Source organism: Schistocerca serialis, unplaced genomic scaffold, assembly GCF_023864345.2.
Source record: "Schistocerca serialis cubense isolate TAMUIC-IGC-003099 unplaced genomic scaffold, iqSchSeri2.2 HiC_scaffold_1071, whole genome shotgun sequence".
Taxonomy (NCBI): Eukaryota; Metazoa; Arthropoda; class Insecta; order Orthoptera; family Acrididae; genus Schistocerca; species Schistocerca serialis.
The window spans coordinates 47,501-53,185 of NW_026047263.1; the positions used below are offsets into that span (position 1 = coordinate 47,501).

Here is a 5,685-nt window from a genome sequence, read left to right on the forward strand (position 1 = left end):
AACCTAACCTATGTTGCGCCTTAACCTAACCTATGTTGCGCCTTAACCTAACCTATGTTGCGCCTTAACCTAACCTATGTTGCGCCTTAACCTAACCTATGTTGCGCCTTAACCTAACCTATGTTGCGCCTTAACCTAACCTATGTTGCGCCTTAACCTAACCTATGTTGCGCCTTAACCTAACCTATGTTGCGCCTTAACCTAACCTATGTTGCGCCTTAACCTAACCTATGTTGCGCCTTAACCTAACCTATGTTGCGCCTTAACCTAACCTATGTTGCCGCCTTAACCTAACCTATGTTGCGCCTTAACCTAACCTATGTTGCGCCTTAACCTAACCTATGTTGCGCCTTAACCTAACCTATGTTGCGCCTTAACCTAACCTATGTTGCGCCTTAACCTAACCTATGTTGCGCCTTAACCTAACCTATGTTGCGCCTTAACCTAACCTATGTTGCGCCTTAACACTAACCTATGTTGCGCCTTAACCTAACCTATGTTGCGCCTTAACCTAACCTATGTTGCGCCTTAACCTAACCTATGTTGCGCCTTAACCTAACCTATGTTGCGCCTTAACCTAACCTATGTTGCGCCTTAACCTAACCTATGTTGCGCCTTAACCTAACCTATGTTGCGCCTTAACCTAACCTATGTTGCGCCTTAACCTAACCTATGTTGCGCCTTAACCTAACCTATGTTGCGCCTTAACCTAACCTATGTTGCGCCTTAACCTAACCTATGTTGCGCCTTAACCTAACCTATGTTGCGCCTTAACCTAACCTACGTTGCGCCTTAACCTAACCCACGTTGCGCCTTAACCTAACCCACGTTGCGCCTTAACCTAACCCACGTTGCGCCTTAACCTAACCCACGTTGCGCCTTAACCTAACCCACGTTGCGCCGTAACCTAACCCACGTTGCGCCGTAACCTAACCCACGTTGCGCCGTAACCTAACCCACGTTCCCGCCTTAACCTAACCTATATCGTACCTTAACCTAACCTATATCGTACCTTAACCTAACCTATATCGTACCTTAACCTAACCTATATCGTACCTTAACCTAACCTATATCGTACCTTAACCTAACCTATATCGTACCTTAACGTAACCCATATTGCGCCTGTAACCCAACACACGTTGGGCCTTAACCCAACACACGTTGGGCCTTAACCCAACACACGTTGGGCCTTAACCCAACACACGTTGGGCCTTAACCCAACACACGTTGGGCCTTAACCCAACACACGTTGGGCCTTAACCCAACACACGGTTGGGCCTTAACCCAACACACGTTGGGCCTTAACCCAACACACGTTGGGCCTTAACCCAACACACGTTGGGCCTTAACCCAACACACGTTGGGCCTTAACCCAACACACGTTGGGCCTTAACCCAACACACGTTGGGCCTTAACCCAACACACGTTGGGCCTTAACCTGCTCTGTAATTGTCATACGACGCGTTAAATTAGTGTAGTGTTGCCTAACTGCAACCCCCGCAATATAGTTTGCTACTCGCACTGCCCGGTCCCAGTGTATCGCTTCATGTTAAACACCGTGCAGCTATACACTGTAATGTGGATGGCAGCAGGACGTACATGCTCATTGGCATTCGCAGTTGTTCATTGGCATTCGCATGGCGAAGCACTTAGCCTACGCTGTGGTATGGCCTGTGTCAACTGTCCGCTGATATTGTACGTCCAAATCACACACTGTACTGCACATTGGTCCTCATGTACTGAATGATACATCGTGGTACATGTGACCGTACAACGACTGCGCCAACAACGGCGAACCATGCGGTCCAAATGTTTGTGCACTCAGCTACGTGTCGTCTCCCTATAAGAGCTGGATTGCAGTGTGGTATGCCCTGGATGGCGATCAGCATGAGCCGTCTGTTGATGTAGTGGCGCGTGTTGTCAGACGTAGTCGTCTCTTCTCACACACCGTGATAGCATGGTGCACTGCGTTCCACATCTGCGACATGCGACAGAGGCCGGTTGACAGTCGTTCGCGCAATGGACATCGCATACGTACGGGGGCCACCTTCCACGTGTTCGCGAAGCGTGCACATGTTGTTGCGTGTATGTGGGCAGACATAGTGTGTCGTGACACCTGACACAGGCATGCAACAATCGTTGAATTTGCAAATGGCGATGGACGCCTACGTTTGCTGGTGACGTTACGCAAATGAACAACTGGTAAACCGTTGTGGTGCGGTTGTTCTCGCTAGAGGTGAATCAGTGATGGCGACGATCGGTTGAGCTACCAACCGGTTGTTCCAGCGATACCCACCATGCCCACGAACGTGAATGGCATCTGGGTGTGAAGCGATACGCGGCGGTGGCTGGGTGGGACCGTCCCCGGCCGGTGAGGGGGGGCCTCCCGGCGTGCTGGCCGCGCGGTGCGTGGGCGCACGCGCTACAGCCGGCTGGTGGGGGCGGCCAGTGGCAGGCGCGCCGGCCGACGGAGGCGGCAGGCGGCGCAGCTGCGCGCCGGCGCACCCTGCACGCGGCGCCGTGCGGCCAAAGTAGGTCCTCGCGGGCCCGGTGCGAAGCGCGGTGGACATCTGCAGTGTGCTGGTCCGATTGAGGACTGTGTGCGCTGAGGATGCGCCGCCGCCCGGCGCTCGGCGCCGCGACGCCGTCTGCTGCTCGGTCGCCTCTGCGGTTCTCGCAGGTGGTTTGTATCGCAGCTGTGCGGACGTGTTGGCGCGTGCGCTGTGCTGGGAGAGTTCGCTTTCGGCACCCAAGTGGGGCTTTTGTCCTTCTGTGGCGCTGGCGTTGGAGCTGCCGGTCACCGTAGGTGGCGCGTGTTGTCTCCCGCCGGCAATGCCACGACAGCACGCTCCCGGGCCTCTGTCGGCAGCGGCAAGCTCAGTTGGGAGCACGGGTGGTCGCACCTAAGGCGTCTACTCGCCAAACTCCGGGCGATTGCGCCTCTCTCGAACCCGACCAAGTACTTAGGACGGCGCTGCGCGCCGCCGGGACCTGAGAGGGTTTCGAGGTGTATGGTGCAGGGGGAGCTCAGCCTCCTCCTGTTTGCAGAATAATTGAGCGGACGCTTGCGTGTTCGCGCGGGCCCCCGGGACACACTCCCGGGCGGCCGGCTGCTCAGCTCTAGTTGACGCAGCTCCCTGGTTGATCCTGCCAGTAGTCATATGCTTGTCTCAAAGATTAAGCCATGCATGTCTCAGTACAAGCCGCATTAAGGTGAAACCGCGAATGGCTCATTAAATCAGTTATGGTTCCTTAGATCGTACCCACGTTACTTGGATAACTGTGGTAATTCTAGAGCTAATACATGCAAACAGAGTCCCGACCAGAGATGGAAGGGACGCTTTTATTAGATCAAAACCAATCGGTCGGCTCGTCCGGTCCGTTTGCCTTGGTGACTCTGAATAACTTTGGGCTGATCGCACGGTCCTCGTACCGGCGACGCATCTTTCAAATGTCTGCCTTATCAACTGTCGATGGTAGGTTCTGCGCCTACCATGGTTGTAACGGGTAACGGGGAATCAGGTTCGATTCCGGAGAGGGAGCCTGAGAAACGGCTACCACATCCAAGGAAGGCAGCAGGCGCGCAAATTACCCACTCCCGGCACGGGGAGGTAGTGACGAAAAATAACGATACGGGACTCATCCGAGGCCCCGTAATCGGAATGAGTACACTTTAAATCCTTTAACGAGTATCTATTGGAGGGCAAGTCTGGTGCCAGCAGCCGCGGTAATTCCAGCTCCAATAGCGTATATTAAAGTTGTTGCGGTTAAAAAGCTCGTAGTTGGATTTGTGTCCACGCTGTTGGTTCACCGCCCGTCGGTGTTTAACTGGCATGTATCGTGGGACGTCCTGCCGGTGGGGCGAGCTGAAGGCGTGCGACGCGCCTCGTGCGTGCTCGTGCGTCCCGAGGCGGACCCCGTTGCAATCCTACCAGGGTGCTCTTGAGTGAGTGTCTCGGTGGGGCCGGCACGTTTACTTTGAACAAATTAGAGTGCTTAAAGCAGGCAAGCCCGCCTGAATACTGTGTGCATGGAATAATGGAATAGGACCTCGGTTCTATTTTGTTGGTTTTCGGAACCCGAGGTAATGATTAATAGGGACAGGCGGGGGCATTCGTATTGCGACGTTAGAGGTGAAATTCTTGGATCGTCGCAAGACGAACAGAAGCGAAAGCATTTGCCAAGTATGTTTTCATTAATCAAGAACGAAAGTTAGAGGTTCGAAGGCGATCAGATACCGCCCTAGTTCTAACCATAAACGATGCCAGCCAGCGATCCGCCGCAGTTCCTCCGATGACTCGGCGGGCAGCCTCCGGGAAACCAAAGCTTTTGGGTTCCGGGGGAAGTATGGTTGCAAAGCTGAAACTTAAAGGAATTGACGGAAGGGCACCACCAGGAGTGGAGCCTGCGGCTTAATTTGACTCAACACGGGAAACCTCACCAGGCCCGGACACCGGAAGGATTGACAGATTGATAGCTCTTTCTTGATTCGGTGGGTGGTGGTGCATGGCCGTTCTTAGTTGGTGGAGCGATTTGTCTGGTTAATTCCGATAACGAACGAGACTCTAGCCTGCTAACTAGTCGCGTGACATCCTTCGTGCTGTCAGCGATTACTTTTCTTCTTAGAGGGACAGGCGGCTTCTAGCCGCACGAGATTGAGCAATAACAGGTCTGTGATGCCCTTAGATGTTCTGGGCCGCACGCGCGCTACACTGAAGGAATCAGCGTGTCTTCCTAGGCCGAAAGGTCGGGGTAACCCGCTGAACCTCCTTCGTGCTAGGGATTGGGGCTTGCAATTGTTCCCCATGAACGAGGAATTCCCAGTAAGCGCGAGTCATAAGCTCGCGTTGATTACGTCCCTGCCCTTTGTACACACCGCCCGTCGCTACTACCGATTGAATGATTTAGTGAGGTCTTCGGACTGGTACGCGGCATTGACTCTGTCGTTGCCGATGCTACCGGAAAGATGACCAAACTTGATCATTTAGAGGAAGTAAAAGTCGTAACAAGGTTTCCGTAGGTGAACCTGCGGAAGGATCATTACCGACTAGACTGCATGTCTTTCGATGTGCGTGTCGTGTCGCGCAACACGCTATCTGTACGGCTCGCAGTAGCCGTGCGCCGCGTGCGGAACCACGCGTGCTTCTCAAAACTAACGCCAATGTTGTGTGGTACGAGCGCTGAAGCGCTGGAGCGGCTGGCCTGCGGCACCTGGCGCCTGGCGCCGGTTTTGAATGACTTTCGCCCGACTGCCTGTCCGCTCCGGTGTGGAGCCGTACGACGCCCATCGGCCGTGAGGCCGTTGGACACAGAACGCTTGAACAGGGGCCGCCACACGCCTACGTCCCGCCTATGCAACTGTCTTGAAAGAGACGGTGGAAACTAAGAAAAGATCACCCAGGACGGTGGATCACTCGGCTCGTGGGTCGATGAAGAACGCAGCAAATTGCGCGTCGACATGTGAACTGCAGGACACATGAACATCGACGTTTCGAACGCACATTGCGGTCCATGGATTCCGTTCCCGGGCCACGTCTGGCTGAGGGTCGGCTACGTATACTGAAGCGCGCGGCGTTTGCCCCGCTTCGCAGACCTGGGAGCGTCGCGGCCGCCTGTGGGGCCGGCCGCGCCTCCTTAAACGTGCGATGCGCGCCCGTCGCCTGGCGGTTCGCATACCGGTACTTA

General features: G+C 54.6%; 2 non-coding genes across 2 annotated transcripts; both read left to right on the forward strand.

The window, feature by feature from the left end:
* The first annotated feature begins 3,134 nt into the window (after positions 1-3,134).
* Positions 3,135-5,043, forward strand: LOC126430947 (small subunit ribosomal RNA). The gene has a single exon (XR_007577441.1). It is a non-coding gene; the product is annotated as a small subunit ribosomal RNA (ribosomal RNA).
* A 351-nt stretch (positions 5,044-5,394) lies between these two features.
* On the forward strand, positions 5,395-5,549 carry LOC126430952 (5.8S ribosomal RNA). Its single transcript, XR_007577446.1, has one exon. It is a non-coding gene; the product is annotated as a 5.8S ribosomal RNA (ribosomal RNA).
* Positions 5,550-5,685: the final 136 nt, after the last annotated feature.